Here is a 25,362-nt window from a genome sequence, read left to right on the forward strand (position 1 = left end):
AAAATACAGTATAGAAAAAAATACGGTATAAGAATAACAAACTTTTAGCTAAATATTTTTACAAAAAGTAAACAGACAGTAAACAACAATAAACTACAGATAAAGATAGATATATAGGACTTTGTATGGTATTGTGTTATTATACAGTTAATAAATAAATGACATTTAGCATAAATTAGCAGTTAAGAGCAGTTAGAGTGTCCAGGTATGTATGTGAGTAGATTATTAATTTATTGCACAGTGAATGAGTGAGTGGCTACCACTCCTTCCCTTCCTTCCTGTTCTGTTCGTTCTGTCCTCTTTACCCTATTTCCTCCTCCCCCCGAGTGAGGAGTTGTAGAGTAAGATGGCATGAGGGACAAAGGAGTTCTTGAGTCTGTTGGTCCTACACTTGGGAAGGAGCAGCCTTCCACTGAACAGGCGCCTCTGGTTGCTGATGACGGTGTGCAGGGGGTGGCTGGCATTGTCAGTAATGTCCAGCAGTTTGTCCAGTGTCCTCCTCTCTACCACAGTCACCAGTGAGTCCAGCTTCATGCCGACCACAGAGCCGGCCCGCCTGATCAGTTTATCCAGTCTGGAGGTGTCCTTCTTGGATATGCTGCCCCCCCAGCACACAACAGTGTAGAAGAGGACGCTGGTAACCACAGACTGGTAAAACATCAACAGCAGTTTGCTGCAGATGTTGAAAGACCGCAGTCTCCTCAGGAAGTACAACCTGCTTTGTGTCTTTCTGTACAGGTGGCTGGTGTGTGTTTTCCAGTCCAGTTTATTATCCAGCCACAGCCCGAGGTATGATTGCACAGCATCCACCTCAGCTCCCTCTAGCAGGACTGGTCTTGGTCTGGACCTCCCAAAGTCAATGACCAGCTCCTTCGTCTTAGAGGTGTTGAGCTGTAGGTAGTTAGTGTGACACCAGAGAGCAAAATCCCCCACCAGACTCCGATACTCCTCTCGGTCACCCCTGATACACCCAACGATGGCTGTGTCATCGGCATAATTCTGTATGTGACACAGCTCCGAGTTGTAACAGAAGTCCGAGGTGTACAGGATGAAGATAAGAGGAGCCAGCACTGTGCCCTGGGGGGCTCCAGTACTGCTTACCACAGTGTCAGATGTGGTGTCCTTCAGCCTGACGTACTGTAGCCTGTCAGTGAGGTAATCCTTGATCCAGTCTACCAGATAGGGGTCCACTCCCATCCTGTTCAGTTTGTCCTGAAGTATAGGGGGTTAGATGGTATTGAAGGCACTGGAGAAGTCCAAGAAAAGGATCCTCACTGTGCTGCTTCCCTTATCCAGATGGGAGTGGACTTGGTGTAGCATGTAGAGGATGGCATCCTCCACACCAACATTTGGCTGAGGAACAGCCGCTCCAATGTCTTCATCAGGTGTGAAGTGAGTGCCACCGGTCGGAAGTCGTTCAGCTCGCTGGGCCTGTTCTTCTTGGGAACCGGAAAGATGCAGGATGTCTTCCAGAGGGTGGGCACTCTCCCTAGCTGTAGGCTAAGGTTGAAGATCTGTTGTAGTGGTTCAGCCAGTTCTGCAGCGCAGGTCTTTAGTAGTCTCGGACACACTTTATCCGGGGCTGCTGCTTTCCTGGGCCGGAGCTTCTTCAGCTGTCCTCTGACCTGGTCTGTGGTGATGTGAGGCACGGATTGTGTTGAGGTGGGGGAGGAGGAGGGGGTGACTGTGGTGTCAGGGGGGAGAGGTGTGTAGAGGGAAGAAGGAGAGATGGCTGCGGTGAGGGTGGGGGTGGGGGGACAAGGACAAGGGCTGGTTAAACCTGTTGAAGAAGATATAGACTTTGTCTATCCATTCACGTCTTAGTTTTAAATGTTCAATTTCAGTTAGATGTGTTTCCTGAATTAAAGCTATAGAACATTGTAATTTATTTAGTTGCCCAAGATTTTTTTTCCTTTTAATTGGGTTGTTGATTCCTCATACATTATAACTGTGGTTATGGCCGTCTTGGTTCTCTTTACGGAGTTTCCTTAGGTCTTCTAGCAACGTTAAGTCTGTGTCGAACTGACACGTTACTGGTGGTCCTTATGCAAGCATGGGTCGTTGTGCTCCGTTTGTCCTCCTTTTCTTTAGAGGCATCTTGTTTACCTTGAGTACTCTGTCTTGAAGTTATTCTGCAGGGGAGTTGTTTCTTGCGTTTAGGGTCTAATAACTATATTTGTCATTTATTTTACTGCGTTGCACGACGGAGCCATGTCTCTATGCTGCCACTTCGTTCATGATGTCACCGGAAGTCTCAGTGAGTGCTGCCATTATTAACTTATTATTATTAACTTATATATTATTTCAACAATATTCAGCTTGGCTCCTTTTGTAAGTAGTTTCACCAGCATTGCTACCGAGCTCTAATAAATTGTGCAGGCCAATTAGGTCAGGATTAGGTTAGTTTATCACAGGGATTTTCAAAGTCTGAAACTGTGGGCCCCCACTTAGACAAAATCAAAACAACTAACCTGAACTATAGATCCCATGATGCTTTAGTGGATGTAAACGAGAAGGATAACATCGCTGTCAATTTAGTTAAGAGTATAGCGTTAAGCTGTGAGTTAAAACGTAAGCCCTGTTAGCTGCTCCTGGTTGCAGTGTGCCCATAGATGTGAAGATGACTATCAGAGGATTACTTTGATACTGAAGAAAACTTAAAAATTGAGCGGTGCAGCACAGTCTCTGCAGCTGCTGACTGTGTTGATAAGAGGCCCGATTATGAAATCTGGCAACACAGGCATGTACCTAGGGCTTTTTTACCACAGTGAAGAAACAACGTATCTCACGGTATGGTGGTTAACCGCTACACCCTTACGAGAATAACGCAAGTTAAAACAAGAATGGCAGGGTGCCTTAAGTGAGTGACATCAGTGCCTATGTGGTCGAGCAAGGAGAAAGCGAGCGGTAACGGAGAGTAGTGTATGAGTGCCGCTGTGAGGAAAAGAGAGAGGTAAAAGAGATAGCAAAGATTATGTTAAGTGAGTTAAAAGTGAACAATAAAACAATAAGCTTGAGCTTCTAAAAACACGGTGGCTTTATCTGTTGTCAGTACTGCTGGATAAGTGAATGGCGTTAACCCCGAAAAAACATTGGCTTAAACTTTTCAAGATTCAGAAAGCTTTATTGTCTAATATGTTGCCATGTTAGAAAATGTTCTTTTGATTGAAGGCAGAGTGTGTGTGATGTGTCAGTAGCATGAGTTTGTATACAGTATGTATTGCATTGGGAATGAAGGATTTGTTGTATAATGACTTTTTAGCCAGAGGCACTCTGAACCTTCTTCCTAAGGTATGGCTAGGGGTGGGCGATATGGACAAAAAATAATATCTCTAATATTTTTTGGCGATTTTGACTATAACGATAATTAGACGATATCCTTTAAAAATTTGTTTTTAAAAGTCTGAGTTACTTAATCACTGATGATAATAATGGGCACAATGTTGAATGAAAACAGTTCTTATTTATTTTCTTTAAAATATAAGTATTCAAGTAAAAACAATTCAAAGACATAAAATACTAATTGAACTATTGTAGGAACATTGAACTCTGAGTCAACATTCAGTTGTACACTTCTGCTGTAATGTAAATTGTGCAGCATACAAGCAAGATGAAATCATAATAATAAACAAAGGGCTCTGTTCTGTAACATATTGCACACAACCATGTCCTTATTGGAAGCAGTCCTTGAGATGAGATAGGGCAGTGTCAGGCCAGGTTTTGATAGTCCTACTTGGCTGTATAGTCCTTCTGAGCGGGATTTATGCTGGGATCAGGAGTAGTTGGATGTGACCTGACTGGCCCAGGTGAGGGAGAGGTGTATGCTTTCTTGATGTTAGAGTATACATGGTCTAGTGTGTTCTTCCCTCTAGTAACACAATCTACATGCTGGAAAAAGCTGGGGAGTACAGACTTTAAGGGCTACAATATGTATCCCCTCTGGGTGAACGCGCTGCAGTTTGTTCCCTATGGTTAGCAGTGAGCCAAACTTGTGCTAACGTTAGCGTCGGGGGCTATGTAGACGGCAGTGTGCTGTTTTCGTGGTAAATAAAATGGCCTGTATATTACCGACAGGGCTTCCAGGTCAGATGAGCAGTGCTGGGCAACGATCCTACAGCTTGTACTCCATTCATTATGCACAAAAATGCAGTCCTCCGCCTCTGGTCTTGCCGGAGTTCTTGTCTTGATCCTGCCAGTAGCTAGCTCGGCCTGCTAGATGCCAAACAACAAACCCCGGAGCGCCCGGTCTGGCTGTGTCCTCCGGGATGTTATGAGCCGCCTGGAAGGCTCTCGTAACGGCTGTGTTGTATCATAGTCCTATATTGATTAGTTCAGTAGGCTGTACTTGTATAAATATACACCGACAGCGCGCCGCAATCTTTGTTGACATTAGTGAACGTGTAGCGTTCCAATGCGTGTTTTGAAGTGTTTTTTTTCTAAGTAATTTAAATACTCGATAATGCCAATTTGCACATCGTTAACACATGTTGTCCGCAAGGCCAGATGAAAACTCAAAAACGAAGAAATAGCAGAATCCATGTCATTTCTTGCTTTACAACATACATAGCGTTGTCAGTATTAACAAGATAACCATATAATCACTTAGATAGATGTGTTTTGAAAAGCAAACTATATCATTGCTTAGAGTGTGTGTTGAAACCCCCCCCCCCAAAAAATATTTTTTTATTAATCTGTTTTTTTGCTTACATACTGATCTTTTTTGCATTTTATGACAGAAAGAGCTCTCATTGAGAAACTGTGAAGAGTGTAGGAAAGCACCTAGACAGATAAGGGCACAGGCAGGAGCTGCGGCCTTGATGGGTGCATGCAGCTGTGTGTGTGTGCGTCTTGAAGGCACGTGTGTGGCCATACACAGCACACGAGCTGTAGAGTTCATGAAGTTCATTACTGTTACGTTATTTGTGAAGTGTTTCCTACATTACCTTACAAGGATAGGGAAGTACATATAGTACGTCCTTTTTGATAACTTTGGGAGGAGTAAAATGTTTTTTGTGTATAAATATGAGTGTTTTTGTCGAGTAGCGGCCCCCTTCGGGTGAGCCCCTCTTTTGGGTCCCTTTTGGGCTTCCTTCGGGCTCTTTTACCGAGTGCTTTACGTGGCATCGGGATACCATGAAGCCTTCTCCATCTACCCTTTCTGTGTTTTGGGGAAGATTCATTATCCACCCCCCCCTCCCCTCCCTGAGAGGGGTTCCCCTTGCCGCGCTGAGTGTAAGGGAGGGAAAAAAAGAAAAAAAGACTATCTCTGAGAAGCGGCTTCGAATACCTCGGTTATACAGAGGCCAAAAAGTGTTCTTCTCTCTTAGTTTTTACCCAGACGCTCTCTTCGTTGCGTTGTGGGGAAGATTTATTTACCCTCTTCGACATCGAGGAAGGAGATTACCTGCTCGTTTATGAGTGTGGGAGAGACAGGGCCAGGAGGAAAAGAGAAGCAGCTTTAAGTACCTCTGTTAGAGCGGAGGCTTTATCTTTATTTTTATTTTTATGTTGTAAAGGACCACTTGCTTTTAATTTCTGCTTTTGTCACAAAATAATAAAAATCACCTGAGTCTGATTTTAGACTAGGGGCGCCAATCTTTGCCAGTTCTTTTATTTTCTCTGGGATCGTACCACCCGCTGTCAAGCAGGTGGGGTTTCCCCCCTTACGGGGGTTAGTGACTCCTCTTTAACCGCCCGCGGAGAGTAGCCTCCCGGCGGGGATCGACTTGGACATGCAGACCTCCTGTTATCTCCTAGTGGGAGTGCATTTCCCTATCCGCGCGGCCTGGTCAGAGCCTTTGAGCATCCCCCTCTCTCAGTCGGGCGACCAAGAAGGGCAAGGCGGGCGTCCTTGAGAAGCAAGGGACCTCCGGTGACCCTGGGAGGACGGCTAACAGACTGTAAGTACTAAAGAAAAATCTTTGGTTTTAAAGATCCCCTCGGGCAGTGCTTGTCATATACAGTGGGATAAGAGCCCGTGTTTTTGGGGACGTCTGGTGTAGTGTGTATCTAACCTCTTGTCTCGCCTTCGGGTTCCCTGATCCGGGCGAGGGCTTCTCCTTAGACGGAGGGCGTGTGTGTCTCTATAAACTAAAATTAATCAGGGAAGCGTCAAAAGCAACTCCTTTTTAGTATAGGTCAAAACATCCGCCCCGCTGACGGGCAACTGGCGTTCGTCCGTACGGCAAAAGAGGGCACTAGTAGGGCCGGGGGTTTGCTGAGGGGAAGGCAATAAAAAGGGGTTGGCTCGGCCACAGCGAGCGACGCGATGCCTCAGCAAACTGCCACACCGGTCGACACACAACAATGACGATATTATCGTAGACGATATATATCGCCCACCCCTAGTAATAGCTCAAAGCTTCGGTGGACGGGGTGGGAGGCATCCTGGATGATGAAGTTGGATTTTCTTTCCACTAGATGGAGAATAGGACAGGTGACAACACACAGCCCTGAGGCACTCCGGTGTTTAAAATAGTGTTGGTGGACTTAAACCCATTTACCCTCACATGCTGTGGTCTGTCCTTAAAAACTCCTTAATCCAGAGTGTCAGAGTTGGGTTGACTTGCAGCTGTTGGAGGCGGTGCAGAAGAGTGTTGATGTTTACTGTATTGAATGCAGATGCAAAATCCATAAATAAGATCCTGACAAAGGAGTTGGGATGAACAATAAGTTACGGGAGTGAGAAACACGGTCATTGTGAGCTAACGTTATGTACGGAGAAACATTAGTACAGTGACAGGCTGCGGCTGGAAATTGGAAGAAGGATGGGAAATAGTTTTAACATGAATTTAAAATCATCATCCATGGGCGTCCGGATAGCTTTGTTGGTAGAGCGGGCACCTATATATAGAGATTTACTCCTCGACGCAGCGGGCCCGGGTTCGACTCCGACCATGCTTACGTTATCAATAGTTAGCTCGTTCTGATTTCCTAACTGCGTCGCGAGTTATAGGAGCTCAGCTGGGAGCGTCATGGAGACAGCTAAAGTTAATGTTAGCTGCCCTACAACTGTCAGAATTAGCTTCAACTTCATATTATAGATGCACCGATAGACCGGCCTATGAATGGAATTGGCCTGTTTTCACGTGCTCGGCCATTACCGGCGACCGGCGGGTCAGTCTGACATATGTCGATTTCATGCCGGTCAATGCTACAATTAACTGACAACATTAGTTATACGAGTTGCAGTTCTCAAGGACGCACACATACACGGACAGTCTTTTTTTCCCCCCTTTCTCTCAACTTTTCCGTCGTGTGTCGCGCTATTCTCGCACATGTAGGGAAACTCTGCAACATGTCAGTTGTTTGGAAATTCTTAGGCGTGTGTGCAGAAGATAACAACTTTGTAATATGCAACACCTGCAAAAAAAAGTAGGGCATGGAGGGATGACACCAAAAACCAAAATCAAATTTTTTTAGTTGGATATTGGATGTGAAAAGAAGGAAATGGTTCTAACATTGTACTTTAGATTTCCCACACCTGGGGTCTCATTTATAAAACTGTGCGTAGGATCCTTACTATAAGTGTACGTACGCCCAAAAGCTCAAAATGGCGTACGGCAAAAAAAAGTCAGATTTATAAAATCGTGTGTAGGCACACCTGTAAGCAATGTTCCCTTTATAAATCAGAGATTACCTACAAACGTGCATACGTGGATCAGCCTCTTATCCCGCCCTGTACACGCCCATTTTTAACCATAAATAGTCAATGCAAAGCACCTCGTGAATACTAATCAGTGTATGAATGACACTGGCAGTTGTTACACCGCATCATGATGACTGGCAGAGAAAAAGCAAAAACTTCTCAGACGTTCAGGAATTGCTGCAAATTGAATTATAATTTCGGCCGGTTCTTGCACAGTGTAGGGAACCCTGATCTATAACTATGCATTAATAATACGTCCAAAACGGCAGACATTACGGCACTCAGGGACAGCTTTGATATACCAGACGTATATAATAAGATTTAACAGAACTATATATTATATCCAAACAAGGCTTAGTGATTAAGTTGAAGATTATATATAATATTTATTTTAAAAAACACTTAGCTGTCTGACATTTCCCTCTGGAAACAGACCGTTTCCCCCAGAAGTGGCGAGGACCTATATTTGGACCGGGATGGCACGGTTCCGGCGCGTTGCCCTCTCCTGGACCCAATTCAGTACATAGATCCAAGAGCTCAGCTTTAGAAAATCTAAATCAGCCAGTCATCGTCATGGTCCCTGAAGTCTCTTTTTCTCCTGATTCTTCCGTTAGCGTAGTCCTCCTGCAGTGCCAGATGGGCCATCATGCAGCATTACGCACAGAGGTCACCGCAGTATTTATAGGTTTACAACAATTTGTGATTGTTAACACCTTGCCAACTCAGCATCAACTAGTGGTATCCCCCACCCCGAGATACAATTTGAAGACAAAATAAAGTGTAATAGGCAAACACATGCAGGTATTCTCACAAACGGTATTAAAGTTCGGACTGATAACGAGGACATTAAGGGTAACGATTGCGCCAGAGCTTAACATCTGTATTTCCAGACTTTGACATTTGATGATATATGCACAGTTTTAAAGACAGATATTTAGTTATTTACACTGTGTTCTGCAGTTATCTAATGGTAGGGTATTTGATGATATCCTGCATTCCATACAGTCGGGCCATCCCCTCCTCCTGCACTCCGTAGTGGACAATGTGACGGCGAGACAGCGCCGATTAAATATTAAGAACAAATTTTTATTTAAGATTTGAGTTGGAGGTGTTTATGTAACATTTATCACTCAGTACAAGCGCAAATAACACTGCTGGATTTCATCTTCATGGTAACGTGGATGATATGGAGTGAAAGAATGTGCGTGAGGCATCAATACTAGAAAAGATTAGAGTAATCTTATTCCCATTTACTCTCTGCAGTCTGACTTCAGTTCACCACCTCACCATCTGCGTCGCCAATTCCTATTTTGTCTCCAAAATGTGCATACGCATGGGTCAGAGTTTGCGTGGAGGACTGCACATTCTCCCGTCAGGTTTTTTTTTTTTTTTCTTATAAATCACAACCTTTGCGTGGGAAGTGGCACATTTTCAGCCCCGTTTTGTGCGTACGCCACGTTTATAAATGAGAACCCAGGAGTAATTAATATAGTTCTATTTTATAGTGATCCATTATCTGTTCAAAAAACTTTCTATGTTCTGTGCAAAATGAAATCGGAATCGACTAAAATCGGTATCGGCTGGTCTAACTCAAAGAAAATCGGAATCGGCCTAGAAAGTTGTAATCGCCGCATCTTTACTTAATGTATTTCCTTCTTACAGCTGTCTTCTCAGTAACATGACAATCTGCAAGAAACCGGTTGCTTTTAAATCACTAAAATAGTGGCAGCACCCTTTGACTTAGTTATCAATGCTGTTAGCATCATAGCTAACATTATTGTTACTTAGTTTATGACAAATTGTTTCAGCTGTGCTTTCTAATATGATGTCATTGAGCCACGTCAATACACCTGTTAGATAATGTTTCGTTACAGAGTTCTCTGTTGATTTGGGTTTGTCGCTGTGTGCTCGCGGTGGAAAATAATGTAAAAGAGAGCGGCGTACATGCGTTCAAGGCCAGGCTAATGTTGGAAGTCCCTCTAGTGACAGAAGATGTAACAACAACCACATGCTTATAGTTGCATTGACAATGCAAAAGCCTGAGTAGTGTAGTTCATATTTATAACAGGCTGCATATGAGCATTAAATATTCAAATATTATTTGAATATAAAAAAAAATAACAAATGAAATTCGAATGGTATTATAGAGGAAGACTAACAGTTCTGTAAGCTATAAACAGAAGGAAACTCCGCTAGCTGCTAGGCTAATGTGCAATGGTAAAACCTGCAGCGTGACCTCAGCTGAGAACAAATGTCTTTTCCTTCCCTACCGTGTATTATATTAAACATTACTTGTAGAAATAATTGATAACAATCTGACACACATAAAAGCAATCCCATGCACTACTGATGCAGTTGTGCAAAGGTGAAGTGACGAGCAACTTAAGTTTGTTTCTCCATAATCTAGGATAACTACACAATTATTGCTTTCATTATATTTCATATCACACGACATCTGTTCTCCTGTAACTTTCGCAGACAAAAAGTAAAAAAAAATAAAAATAAATGCGATGATCACCGCGGTAGTGGCACGTCAGCACCGGTATTGCGGTGATGCGGTTATCTTCACAGCCCTACATACACCTGTCTCTTTCACCTCATGCAGTTAATAGTGATGTCATGTTACCAAAATTATGACTTACAATACACTGCCTAAAACATCAGGAAAATTAATAAATAAAAATAGATGACAGAACATGGAATTTAAAATTCACATTAACACATTAATCATATACAGTACAATGTGCAGTGAAATTCATTGTGTACCGGTTCCAGATCAATAAAAACAAATAGTAATATACAACACAATAGATTAAGAGAATAGAAAATGAGGTGGTGGATGGGGGGCAGTGTTGGGGAAGTTACTGTTAAACGTGGCATGTGTAATGTAGCTCTCTGCTCAGAGCGCCGTCCAGCAAAAAGCCACAAAGCTTAAAACGCTCTTAAAAGTTAGTGTTGGCTGCTTCCATGATTGCTCTGCTACCAGCCTCTGTCACGTACCGTGTGGAGCTTGTGAGCACGCAGCTAAGAAGGCAGTGTCGCTGTCAAATCTGTCCCTGGGAAAAGTAACGTTGCTCCGAATTGAAAAAGGAACTATGTTTCGTTACCAAATTTTCAGTAGTAGTACACTACTTTTTACCTGAAAAAAGTAGTTACGTTACTGTAATGCATTACACCCAACACTGGTGGGGGGCTAGCCACAGTTCTCATTGAGCAGATGGACATTATTTTGAACCTAAATTGTTATGAGGGCCGGATCTAAATCTGCCAGGGGCCGGATTTGGCCTGCGGGCCTCGAGTTTGACACAGTTCAGCACATTTGAATTCATGTTCATGTTGGTGTTTTGGAACGATTTGCTGAAGAGGACATACATCCTGTCGAATTACCTCCAAAAAGAGTCACTGGATGTCAACACTGCTGTGAATCTTATTGACAGTACGGTGGCTCAGATCAGAGAGTTACGTACAGAAGAAGCCTTTGACAGCATGGAGAACACAGCAAGAAGTATGGCCAGAGAAAGCGACGCAGCCACCGAGTTTGCAGAGCAGAGGATTCGCAAGAGAAAAAGGCATTTTGACGAGGACGCAGAGGATGACCAGATCGAGGACAGCAGACGCTGCTTCAAATCGGAAATTTATTTTTACATTCTGGATGTTTTTGTGGGGCAGTTTGAAAGTAGATTTTCAGACTTCAAAAAAATGGCCAAACTGTTCGCAGTCCTCTGCCCAAAGCGGTTTGAGCACCCTGATGCTGAGGAGAAAATGCTTGAGCTGGCCCGTTTCTACTCAGAAGACATGCCCAAGCCAGAAGACGCAGTGGAGGAGTTTCGCTCTTTTCGTGCATTGTATTCAGAGTTAAACATGGATCTCACCACCGACGCCGTCCTGCCATTCCTCATTGCCAACGACATGGATAGAGCCTACCCACACCTGACCTTTCTCCACAGGATTTATAAAACCCTTCCTATCAGCAGCGCCAGCGCCGAACAAAGTTTCAGCCGTCTGCGGCTCACAAAGACATACTTGCGTTCGTGCATGGATGAGGCCAGACTGTCCCATCTCACCTTGCTGTGTGTGGAGCGGGACATACATATCGACAACGACAAAGTGGTTGGCAGATTTGCCACCATGAAGGAGAGGAGGATGAAGATGTAATAAGGGACCATGATATGTATATAGTTTTGTTAGATGTATTTGTTCTTGAAGATCCTTAAGCAGACAACTAAATGCTAAATGGTAAGAAAAGAAATCTTCTAAGAATTTATATTTTAGTTATTAATAAGTCACTCAGAATGTTATAAATCAGTTTTACTCAAAGTTTTCATCCCAGTTGAGTTTTCATGTAGCACATTTCGCCTACCTATGGACTTGTAAACAAACATTGTGTTCAATACAGTATAATAGTGCCATGTCAATTATATAGCGTGGCACTGATTGAGCGCACTTGGCCTGTTCAGCACGATCGCTGTCCATCGGCTGTTGCTGTCCTTGGTGCTGAAACATTTTTACTTGACTGGCAAACTGCTTTGTTTGTTTGTTTGTCAATACAAATTTGTCAAAACATTTGGCTTTTCTTTGCGTTTTATTTGACATATAGGCTTACTTGGCTCAACAAGTGACACATTATAACATATGCATTCATCAGATAATTTACCGTTTTTAACGGTTCTAATTTAAAATTACTTGGTAACAGAGGGCCCCATGATGAAGCTCCGCCCCCACTGTACCGAGAGTCTAGCTCCGCCCCTGAGTACAGTATTCTTTACCATCAAAAGGCACTTAGGAACTGGGGAAAACTCTGACAGGAAGAGGTCTGGCAGACCCAAAGCCACAACAGAATCAGAAGACAAGTTTCTGAGAGTCAACAGCGTGCATGATAGGCGGCTCACAGGACAACAGCTTCAAGCACGGCCTAATAGTGGTCGTAATAAGCAAGTCTCAGTTTCAACTGTAAAGAGAAGACTTCGAGCTGCAGGTTTGACAGGTCCAGTTGCAGCGAGAAAGCCATTGCTAAGACATCAGAATAAGAAAAAGAGGCTTGCCTGGGCCAAGAAACACTGCCAATGGACTACTTAAGACTGGAAGAAGGTTGGTTTTTTAACATTAATATGCGTTCCCCCAGCCTGTCTATGGTCCCCCAGTGGCTAGAAATGATGATAGGTGTAAACCAAGCCCTGGGTATCCTGCTCTGCCTTTGAGAAAATGAAAGCTCAGATGGGCCAATCTGGAATCTTGCTCCTTTTGAGGTCATAACCTCCACTTTCTCTGCTTTGCCCGCGCAGATAATTTGGCCCACCCATGAGAGAGACATCATGGTTTTCAAACGAGCAAAGAGGCAGTTGGTCAAGGACACACACCCCCCTCTCTCTCCTCCTCAATAGCTACAGACACAGAAATGGCACATACTAAGGAAAGCTCATTGTGGGACTAGCGGCTGTAATTCTGCACCAAGGCTGAATTTCGGGAAAAGAGTCTTCAGATACAGTATTAGGGGACCACTAAGGTCTATATAAAACCATCCAAATAGCACCATGTCATGGGACCGTTAACACCGTTTAGCTGTCAGCATTTTAACAGTGTTTACTCCAGCTGCTAGCTAACGGTAGGCTAAGGTTACCTGCTGTCGAGTGTAGTGTCAACTAGCATCCCGTGCGGCAATGTTTCAGTTGACTCGAACGTCCGTTTTCGGAGCATCAGAGAGAAGTGCAGGCATTTAAGTGGCACCGAAATCCGCGTTGCTATTCAGTCCGGTAGATAACGGTTGTTAAGGCACCGGTGCCGTATTAGCACTGGGTCTCAGACCGGACACCCCCATCCCCCACAAATAAAAACTCTTCACATGGATGACATTTTCCCATTCAAAATGGCGATTTTCGCCAAAAAGCGACTAGTTAAAAGAATTAACTTTAGATAGCCTTAGTCTTATATGATTTAACAGGAGTTAGGAGGAGACTGTTGAGATTTATTAACATGCTACTTTTTGTATGCGTCATAGTATGGTATTATGGTTATCTTGTTAATACATAAAATATTTGGGCTCCAGGAAATCTGGTATTTTATCGATAAACCAACCAGATTTAATTGACAAAGTACATCATGGCTGCACTTCATCTGTATCATCTTTTAGTCTGATTTGTTTAATATGTAAATGGTTATTTCTTTCAAAATGATCTGTTAATGTTAAGTATGCCGCCACATCCTGCACCACCCACCACCACAAGTAAATTTTCAACCTGTGGGGAACACTGATAAGTTGTTCTCGAGAATGCTTCGAACATGCAAGCAACCCGACAACGCTGCAAGCAGCAATACTGGAAACCAAGCATTTTATAACTGCATTTTGTGTCACATGTTTGTGAGAATTTACAAAATAAAGTTGTGGAAAAAACCCACTGTGAACCAAGCAATCAGCCCGTTCCGAACAGGTACATGCTCCAAAGGGCACTGCACTAGTTAGACTAAAAAAGTTAAGAGCTTGAGATCCCTGATTAACCCCTCAAGTGCCCCCATAAGGGCGAGTTTCTCAGGGAATCGATTACCCAATCCAAAACCGGTACCTTTGGTCGGTAATTAGAGCTGCACCACAACGCAGAAAGTCTAGAATGTCAGAATCTTTTGTCTTTTTTCACCTAGTGTGACATGTTCTACGACGTGTTCCTTGACGTTGACCAATAAGGAGAATGCTTGCCCCAAGAGAGTGCTCTCTGGTGCACATATGCAAACATGGTGAAAAGAGACACTACTGCTGCTGCAAGGAGGAGGAAAGATACACACAGTGCCCATGTTGGCTTTTTTTCATGGCAGAGATCGCCCCGCTTCCCAGCACCGCAGTGGTCTAGCCACAAGCAGTTATCAGTTTCTTTTCACTGACAAGCAAATAACACAGACTACACCCTCCTACAACCGCGATGGCTGCACCTGATTGGACGAACGCTACATGTGGGGCTCCCGAATTTCAAAACCGACCATAATGGCGTCTCATTTGGAAAATTATCTCTTATTTTACGAAAATACTTCACCGAAATAGTGTTAATTTTGTCACCTATTTTTAATTTAGTCTTAGTCTTGTGCCAAAAAATTTTGTTAGTCAAGTTTTAGTTGACTAAAAGTCTCGTCATTTTAGTCTAGTTTTAGTCAAAACATTTTAGTCTTTTTTTAAATAAATTATTTCTGATAAGCATTTCAGTCAAATAGTTATAAAAATAAATAAATGCTATAAAGTTATATAAATATTGAGCCTCTTCCTTATTTCACCAGTAAACGACGAAAACAACCACTGCATGGGGAAAGGATATTTTACAATAAAATAAATGCAGCACGAAACTGGCGAGGCGTATTTCAAGTGAACGCAACATGTGTTGTTTTTCAGACAACGGCAGCTGCAGACTGTCGTACATCTCGTGTTGGAAATAGAGACAAACCTTTACACCGTTTAGCTGTCAGCATTTTAACTGTGTTAAATCCAACTGCTAGCTAACGGTAGGCTAACGTTACCTGCTGCCAAGTGTAGTGTTAACTAGCGCCCCTTGCAGCGATGTTTCAGTTGACTCTAACGTCCGTTTAGGAGCATCAGAGAGAAGCGCAGGCTATTCGGTCCGGTAGATAACTGTCATTAGGGCACCTGTCGGTGCCGTAGCACCGGGTCTCAGTAACAGCTGAATATTCTATCTCATGATGAAAAAGTAAAGACGATTGTAGACGAAAATGAAGAGAGATTTTATCTTAGTTTTTATTTTATGCAAAACATTTTAGTCTCGTCTTTTTTCGTCAACAATAATGCATGTTAATTTAGTCTTAGTCAGCGTTTTTGGACATTGACACTACACCAAAATGTGTTTCTGAAAACATTTTATGTGAGAAATAGCCTATAAAGTTGCTGAATCGGTCAGTTTAAAAGATTTTTGAGAGTTTTTGAGAGGCTGCCGCTTCTCCAAAGCGACCTATGAATGTGTGATCTCGATGACAGCACACGATAATCGGTCTGGGGGCTGGTCGGTGTCATACTTGTAGTGTTGCCATCTCCCGTCCAAGACAGAGCAAGAATTTTTGGCACTGTGTCTGTCTAGTCTGACATAGTGACTGTCGTGAAAGACAAAGAAATCCTGTAGTCTGATCCCAGAATAAGGAGGCATGCCTCAGTTTAAAAGACCTCTGGCTTAACCCTTGAATCAACATTTTTATGTTAACAATGGATCACATGACTACAAACCCACAGATAATTATCGCGGCTCGGCTGTCCTGCCTCCTACTTGGCTGACGTGCTTCTGTGTTGATAGCGTTTTTGCTTCGGTAGCTCGATGCGGTTGTCACATTTTTTTATTACAGTGGCTAACTATCCACTTTTTATTTAAACCTAACGTAGGGATCATAGCGATCTCCTTTCAGCGACTTTCCCGCTAATTCCACACGTTTTTAATGGATTTCCAATTCACTCGTCACTCGTGCTGATTAGCAGGCGGGTCAGTGGGTGGACTTACCACTCCACCAGAAATAAACAGGGGGGCGCCAATTCTAGATATTATAGCTCTGATAGTAATTTAGTCAAAATTGCTTTAACAGGGCTTGACATTAACTTTTAGTTAATTTAGTTAAGTACATTTACGTTTCACTTATCCATGCACAAAAGTCACTTGTCCGGGTAAAGATTTATCATTTTATTAACTTCTCAAGGATCACTACACCGCGGACGGGACACTTTGTGGCTGTGGCATCGCTGTAACCTTGATAAAACCTCCACTCATTAGCGTTTTTATAACTTTAAAGCATTAAATCTTCAAAATATACAGCCATGCGACACACCAGAAAGCTTAGCCTCTAATGATTTATTTAAGCGCACATACAAAGCATAAGATGATTTATAGCAGTTACACAACTGTTACAAAGTAACAGAAAATAAAACAATTCAGCCGTAAACTGCGCAGCTGTTGTCTAGAGTCGTGCATGCATACCTTTTTCTTTCAGCAACAAAGTGGTATTTTGCCCAAAACTTGTTTGTCATAAATCCCCAAGAGTCCAAGGAAATGTAATATCCACGCCGTTATATTCCAAAACGATCTGTTCGCCTCACAATGTTGAAGTTTCTGGCCGAATCACAACGGAAAAATGCGAAACAGTTTCTCATTTCCGCACTTCAATCGCCGCTAGGTTCTCTGCCAAGGCTGCTACATGCTCGTAGATGTGGGCGTCACTGTATTTCCTAGGGTCTAAGGTTTCCATAGATACCTGATATGAGCCAATCCGTTCAGGTTTGCCTGTGATATGGCCAATGAAAGCGGAGGAGCCTCTGACAACATGTCAGGCACCATGTTTACTCGATCGACATTTGCTCGGACCAGTTAGATTTAAATGCTACAAGACGCGTCTACCTTTTTAGCGAATGAGCAGACAATTCGATTGATATGCAGTTTGACCCTGAAATTTTAACCCTGTGTTGGCAGGAACTGTATCAAAGCAAAAACAGGGCCTATCAGCAGAATATCACACCCTGTGCAATTTGTAATGACTTATTTCTATACATTTATGTATATAGTTATTTCAAGTATGCGTGTGATTGATGTGGGTGTGTTTGTGTATTTGAGAAGTGTTTTATTGTGTACTTTATTGGCTTTTTCTTTGCACTTTTCAAATTGAAATAAGAAGAACAGAGACATTTCTGTAGAAAAGAATTCATATAAAATCAGTGAGTCTTTTGGCTTCTAGATTTTTTCTATTGTAAGCTGGGACATGTTGCTATGGCCTGGGTGTATCTGTATCTTACCAGATGTGTTAACAGTATTTTATTTTAATCATTTTACAGATGTATGACTTGGACGGAAATAAAAAACCTCCATTCTAGCCTCTGTAACTCTGTGTCAGTAAGGCCTAGAATCACCCTGACACTTGTAACAAAAAATTGAGTGTTACCTTTCCAATGATGTCAGGCACACCCCAGAATGTCAAAGTATATGGGAGCTGTACCACTTTTAATTTGGGTATGTCGTTTAGACAAAAAGCATGAAATTTCAGCCGTTTATCAGGTTATAAAAAATTGTGTTTTGCTAATGCAGAATTCGAACAAACCGTTGAAAGCATCCAAACACTATCAGCATTAATACAATTCAGTTGAAACAGTAGAAACAAACCTGTCCCAAGAATAGATTTCTCCTTCAACAAGAAAAAAGGATCTCCAGACTCCATAATATAAAGTAATACTTTGCACGCAGAAGTAAATATATTGAGATTCTAAGTCAATATTTTAAAGTTTGTCTATACTTTCAGATTCCTAGTCAATATTCTGAGTAACTAAGTCAATAGCTATATTGAGATACTAAATCGATACTTGATATACTGAGTCAATATATTGAGATTGTAAATCAATATTTTAAATGTTCCAGTGTTTCCTCTATGTTGATAGCATAGTGGCGGTGCGCCACAGTAAAATTTCCAGCGCCATGGTATCAGAAATGGGGCAGATGCACAACAGGGTTTCCGCTATGTACACCACGCACCACCGTTCCTTCGGCTGTTTATGAAAAGTGATAAAGTCGTAGAGCCATCTGCTCTACTGAACTCAAGCGAACTGTCATTCTCTCCCTCCCCCCATAGGGTGAGCAGAGCAACTGGAACCATAGACTGGAACAGTGACAGGATGTCATCACTCGCAAAGTCATGGCAACCAAATAAACAACAGGGCAAGTAGTACTTCACTCAATAAGTGATAAACAGTGACGAAAGCCGCGACATGAAATCCGCATTCACGCAGGTCCCGTGAAATTTGACAGCTACAGTTTATTGGAAAATAGTGTTGGGCACACTGACTTTGATGAATTTACTGTTTATCTGAACCCAGATGAGACAAGAAGCTAATGTTAGCTAACTCTGCTGTGACGGTCCCTCTGCCTCCCATTGCAGGAGAACGCTGCATTCCTCCGACACGCTGTATTAACATTACGGTTTTAAAACCTTTTCCAGGTTAGTGGGGGTGCATGCCGCTCAAAACCAACATTAAAACCGTAGCTAGCTAGTAATGTTCACTCAGAGTTTAGTTTTGTTGTTAAACTGTGTGTAAAATGAGCGGTGACGTTAAATCACCCTACGGTACCGTCTATTTGCTGGATGGTTTCAAGGTAACGGTCGGCAGCTAACATTAGCAGATAAGCTATATGTCTAATAATTTTGTAGACATAACAATGGATTTTGCCACTAAATGTTGGTGTTAACATTTTCTTTTTTTTAATACAATTTCACAAATTTCTACCGGGCAGAGGCTGATTTACCAAAGGGATCCTTTAAAAAGGTGTAGCTACTTTACAGTTGATTATTACCTGATATTTAATCCGCATACCTGCAAACTCAGAAGGGCTGAAAAAGTTTATATATATATATATATATATATATATGTGTTTTTTTCAAAAAGGAGCACAAAATTCAAAAACTCCAGCTGCTAGCTAACGGTAGGCTAACGTTACCTGCTGCCAAGAGTAGTGTTAACTAGCGTGACATGCAGCGATGTTTCAGTTCCCTCTAACTTCCATTTTCGGAGCATCAGAGGCATTTCAGTGGCACCGAAATCCGTGTTGCAATTCGGTCCGATAGATAACGGTAGTTAAGGCACCGGTGCCGTATTAGCACCGGGTCTCTCGTTTTCTGTCAACGATGTGGCGAGGTGGTAACATTAAGGTGGAGTTAGCAAGCTAACGTTAGCTAAATAACACCGGCTGGTTCTCCGTGCTTTCATGCTGCATTGCTTACAGAGAATGAGCTGAACAGCGGGCTGGGTCTAACATTAGTGGCCTGCTGACCTGCTACCGCTGGGTCCGCTGCCCCAGATTGCGTGGTAAAAAATGTATCGTTTCAAAATGGTAACGTAGACGTAATGAGTGGCACATAACGTTTAGTAACATGGCATTTTATATTTTGTTTGACTCTTAACTTGTCCAGTGGGGCAAGTAAATTTCTCTTCCACTTGCCCTACAAAAAATCCATTTGTCCCGGACAAGCAAATAGGCCTTAATGTCGAGCCCTGTTTAATATAGACATAGGAAAAACCAATCGCAGCTCATTCCTTCAATTGTTGATATGCGATCTGATCGCCATTTGGCCCAAGCCTACCCCATCAGCTCTACTAAGCTTTACAGCAACTTTCATCTTGTTTTTTTTGTTTCACAGCCTAAACTTTATTGTTTTGGTAAGACAAATATATATTCCAGTGTGTGCAGATATAAACAGGAAGTATAAGTAGTATAAAGGTAAAGCATAACAGTGTGGTATAAATAAAGTCATAGTGATGTGCTTGTAGAAGAAAATTTATTAATTACCTTACAGTTTTACTCATCATTACTTATCCTGTTCTCCTCTTTCCAGCTCACACTAAAAGGTCCAATGTGTAGGAATTGTTCGCATCCACCATTGAGATTGTATATCAACTCTCTCGCACCACGCAGTTCAAAGTACGTATTACAGCTACAGTAGCCTTCACGCTTCAAAAAGCCAGTCTCTTGCTCTTTTCAATATCCTTCTTTTTCTGGGTGAAGAAGAAGACTACTGTTCCTGAAATTTGGATTTTGAATACAGTGGGGCAAAAAAGTATTTAGTCAGCCACCAATTGTGCAAGTTCTCCCACTCAAAAAGATGAGAGTCCTGTAATTTCCATCATAGGTACACTTGAGACAAAATGATAAAAAAAAAAATCCAGAAAATCACATTGTAGGATTTTTAATGAATTAATTGGTAAATTCCTCTGTAAAATAAGTATTTGGTCACCTACAAACAAGCAAGATTTCTGGCTCTCACAGACCTCTAACTTCTGAGGCTCCTCTGTCCTCCACTCGTTACCTATTATACTAGGTAACTACTATACTACTATAGTATTAATGGCACCGGTTTGAACTTGTTATCAGTATAAAAGACACCTGTCCACAACCTCAAATAGTCACACTCCAAACTCCACTATGGCCAAGACCAAAGAGCTGTCAAAGGACACCAGAAACAAAATTGTAGACCTGCACCAGGCTGGGAAGACTGAATCTGCAATAGGTAAGCAGCTTGGTGTGAAGAAATCAACTGTGGGAGCAATCATTAGAAAATGAAAGACATACAAGACCACTGATAATCTCACTCGATCTGGGGCTCCACGCAAGATCTCACCCCGTGGGGTCAAAATGATCACAAGAACGGTGAGCAAAAATCCCAGAACCACACGGGGGGACCTAGTGAATGACCTGCAGAGAGCTGGGACCAAAGTAACAGTAACACACTACGCCGCCAGGGACTCAAATCCTGCAGTGCCAGACGTGTCCCCCTGCTTAAGCCAGTACATGTCCAGGCCCGTCTGAAGTTTGCTAGAGAGCATTTGGATGATCCAGAAGAGGATTGGGAGAATGTCATATGGTCAGATGAAACCAAAATAGAACTTTTTGGTAAAAACTCAACTCGTCGTGTTTGGAGGAGAAAGAATGCTGAGTTGCAGCCAAAGAACACCATACCTGCTGTGAAGCATGGGGGTGGAAACATCATGCTTTGGGGCTGTTTTTCTGCAAAGGGACCAGGACGACTGATCCGTATAAAGGAAAGAATGAATGGGGCCATGTATCGTGAGATTTTGAATGAAAACCTCCTTCCATCAGCAAGGGCATTGAAGATGAAACGTGGCTGGGTCTTTCAGCATGACAATGATCCCAAACACACCACCCGGGCAACGAAGGAGTGGCTTCGTAAGAAGCAGCTCAAGGTCCTGGAGTGGCCTAGCCAGTCTCCAGATCTCAAGCCCTTAGAAAATCTTTGGATGGAGTTGAAAGTCTGTGTTGCCCAGCGACAGCCCAGGGCTCCAGACTAACTTTTTGCCTTGGTCGCACTGGTGCGTCTAACTTTTTTATGTCAATTATTTTAAACAACAATTTTTTTTTATTTGAAGCACATTATATTGTACTCAAAGTCTTATAGCGGGTCCCCCCTTGCTGTCAAATGCCCCTCAGATGGCCAACACCTGTAATTTGGCCTTCTTCCCCTTTGGCTTTGCTAAACCAGCTTGCCACACTCCCTAGCATCAAATTTCTGCAAGCTGGGCCACTCCACACTGATTATTATCAGAACTTCCACTAGTCCAGGACTAAAAATCATATCTCTGTATTTTTCGGCTGAATGGCGATACACAATATATATCTCTCTATCTCTAATTTATATTTTTTACAAAGTAGGCTAAATGTTCAGTTTTAAGTCAAAGCCACTTTTCACAAGCTCTTTTATCAAAACAGATGTGATTGAAATAAAATGCAAAGACAGGGTTTCCTTCACAATTTGAAAATGTACAGCTGCAACACATGTCAATTATCTGAAATAAATAGCCTGGGATATATTTAAAAAATATATATCGCTGAGAAAGCTCCTTCACTTGTTTTCAATAACACCAGATAGCCCAGTAGCTCATATAGGGAGAGAGGGGGAGTACGATGGACTGAAGCTACTCACAGAGTGACGGCTGACTCATTATGAATGGGTCCTGCACGGGTCGAATGCGGGTCAGCGGCGTTACATACGTCTTGTGTAAGCTATGAAATGTCTGTATCGTCACTGCGCTGCATTTTTATGAACTATGATAACGTGGCCATGGGTCACATTTCTCGCCCAGGTCCAGCAGGCTCCATCTCACACACTATTATTCAACGAACTGAAGTTACCGTAGTTCCATTCAATAACTTCTTCTGTGTTTTTCGCCGTGGCGGCCGCAATAACAGAGAGTTAGGCTACCAGTGGAAACACTGGTACCAATACAGGTTTCCCTATCGTACTTAACCATATACAGCTGTGTTAATAACAATTAAAACTGTAGACAAATGTCAGCATGTGGACCGGCGGAGCCGTGTCTCTCCATGAGCCGCTTTCCCATGTTGCAGGTGAGCCGGCCGGTGTGTGAGTGAATGGGGGCGGGGCTGCGCGGAGGAGAGATCCAAACACAGGAACGGCTTTACAGAAGGAATGGGTCATGTACAGCAACATATAAATGACATTGCTTTGTTCGTGGAGAGGCAGCGGATGCGAGGACGTTAGGTGCACTGGTGCGACCTAGGAAAAATCTTAGTCGCACCCTTACAAATTTTGGGCGCATTTGCGACCAAATTGGTCACACTCTCGAGCCCTGCAGCCCCAAAACATCACTGCTCTAGAGGAGATCTGCATCGAGAAATGGGCCAGAATAGCAACAGTGTGTGAAAACCTTGTGAAGACTTACAGAAAACGTTTGACCTCTGTCATTGTTCTATACCCTTTGTTGGCAAAGTATTGAGATGAACTTTTGTTATTGACCAAATACTTATTTTCCACCATAATTTGCAAATAATTTCATTACAAATCCTACAATGTGATTTTCTGGATTTTTTTTTTTCCTTTTGTCTCTCATAGTTGAAGTGTACCTATGATGAAAATTACAGGGCTCTCTCATCTTTTTGAGTGGGAGAACTTGCACAATTGGTGGCTGACTAAATACTTTTTTGCCCCACTGTATGTGTGGTACTCCATGTTTCCTTCTTCAAACTTGCCGGGGCCGGGAAGCTACGATACCCATTAGCAGCACTTGTGAGTTTATCCTGTGACAGCGAAAACACAAAAGGCAGAGCAGTATGTCCTGTATGTCCATTACCGGCTAACGTATTTCAAGATGGCACATGAATATGAAGCTTCTACCCCAGTTCATGCGGATGCAAATGTAACATTTCAAGCCAAAAGGAATACTTGGAATTGATGGTGGTGGTAAATATTCATGAAAAAGGACAATTTCGTGAACGGTCAACACAGATTTTGATAATGAACAACTAAACATGTTACACACTGGACCTTTAAGTTCCTATTATTTTCTCTGATCAACAAAACTTTAGTGTCTCCTGAATTAATTAATTATGTCTGCCTTTTGACTAACCTAGTGATAAAACAAAGCATTTTACTTTGGTCACTGTGAGAGAGACCTATTGTTTAGTTTGAGCAGACAATATTGGGTGTGTGCAAATCTACTCAGATAGCTTTTGTTTATTCTGTTGTTTCCTGTAACCTTGTATAAAACCCTGGCTAGAAACTCATTCTGGTCAGAGAGATTCCTACAGCTTCTTGTGAACTTTCTCCACTGCACAGTGAATAAAACTCATCTGAACCAGCCACTGAATTGGACCTGAGAGAAATTTTCTTCCACAAAACGCTTAAGCGATGAAGAGTTCAGCAGTCAAATCCCTGCTCTCTTCAACCTGGTTTTCAGCAGCTGCTGTTTTCAGAGAAGAGGCCCCTGTACTCTGCCTGCTTGGCAACAAACAGTAGATAGACACAGTTAAAGACCAGCTGGTGAACAAAGTGAAGCATAAAGCAGCTTTAGAGACAGATATTTCCCTCAGGAGTTGGCTGAGAAAAAAAAAAAAAAAAAGAGAGAATAGTGGACTGACATTCATCAGGTGGACACAACTCCAAAGACACCCAACCCCATAATTCATCATGTTGCTTTGTAAGTGCTGGATGTGGAAATAAGCAACTGCTTGTTAACAATTTCACTATATGAACTTTTAAAGGTGATTATATGTCAATGGTGTTTTAACAACCTGTTCAGAGAGAACTGTTTCTTTTGGTAGGCCTACCTGCCACCTAATCCATGAATGCTAACACTAAATAGATCCCAGGCCTGATTTCAGGTCACTTTACAAAATGCAAGCATGATTTAGTTAGACTTGCACATTTATTTGGCATCTGAAAAGCATGTGAGATGTTCATCTATCAATGGCCATGTATTTATTACTGTATTTACAACAACAGTAAAGACTTTAGTAAGCTTTGAGTTTGCTTGAGTCTGAAAGGTACTTTGACACTTCGGACATAAAACGGTTATTCTAAAAACACCACCAATGAGCGTCATTAGGTGATTAAACAGATAGCTTTATGTCCTGGTTAGGAAAGCGTAGGCTCTGGCCATTATGGATTCAGTTAGAGAATGTGAGAATGTGCTATTTTAAAAGATGGAAGTAACTTGAGATACTGGGAAGTCTTTTGGCTGGCCAAATATAACTCCAAGCAGCTATCTTGCTATGTGGAACAAGCCTTCTCCACAGTGGCCCACTGAAGACCCTGGAGGAACAAATCGCCAAAAATGTTTTTTCATAACTTTAATATGTCTTGTTTTTAAAATTGATTAACATGTATTAACGTGTTTTACTGGAAAATTTGTTTAATTGGATGATGTTTGGATTCCTCCAAAAACCAAATATAGAGAAAATGTAGGCTTCTCCAAAAGGGTCGTCTGCCTTATCACATGAATCTCTGGAAATAATGATCAGAATGTCACCAAATTTAGACTGGATGTTCACAGAAGGTTATTGCATAATGTTCATATTATTAATATATAAAACAAACTGGACTTTGGGGCCCAGGTCCCTTACTTCATTATATTCCATTATATTTTAATATTTTTAATTGTTACCTGCCACCAGAATGTTGGGTTTTCCTTGACATAAAAAAGATGTTCTCACCATAAAGTGGTGCCTAAAAATATATCAGAATGCAGGAAATTAAGTCTTTGACGCTCAAAATTTCCAAGGGGAGGACCCCCAGACCCCCATTTAATGTTTCCCTCCAAAGGCCCATTCTGATCCAGGAAAAATGCTGAGTAAAGGTAGAGTGAGTGGCAGCAGCAGTTATGGTCTTGAAGGAAAGGTAGACTTAAGTATCATCAGTTTAATAGATGGGTGTAACATATTGATTAAAAAATA

General features: G+C 42.2%; 1 protein-coding gene across 3 annotated transcripts in view; it reads right to left on the reverse strand.

Moving 5' to 3' along the window:
* LOC120568925 (junctophilin-1-like) overlaps positions 1-25,362 on the reverse strand; it is a 115,442-nt gene that overhangs the window by 88,711 nt on the left and 1,369 nt on the right. The gene's annotated exons all lie outside the window — the stretch shown is intronic.

Source organism: Perca fluviatilis, chromosome 11 (assembly GCF_010015445.1).
Source record: "Perca fluviatilis chromosome 11, GENO_Pfluv_1.0, whole genome shotgun sequence".
In the NCBI taxonomy this organism is placed as follows: domain Eukaryota; kingdom Metazoa; phylum Chordata; class Actinopteri; order Perciformes; family Percidae; genus Perca; species Perca fluviatilis.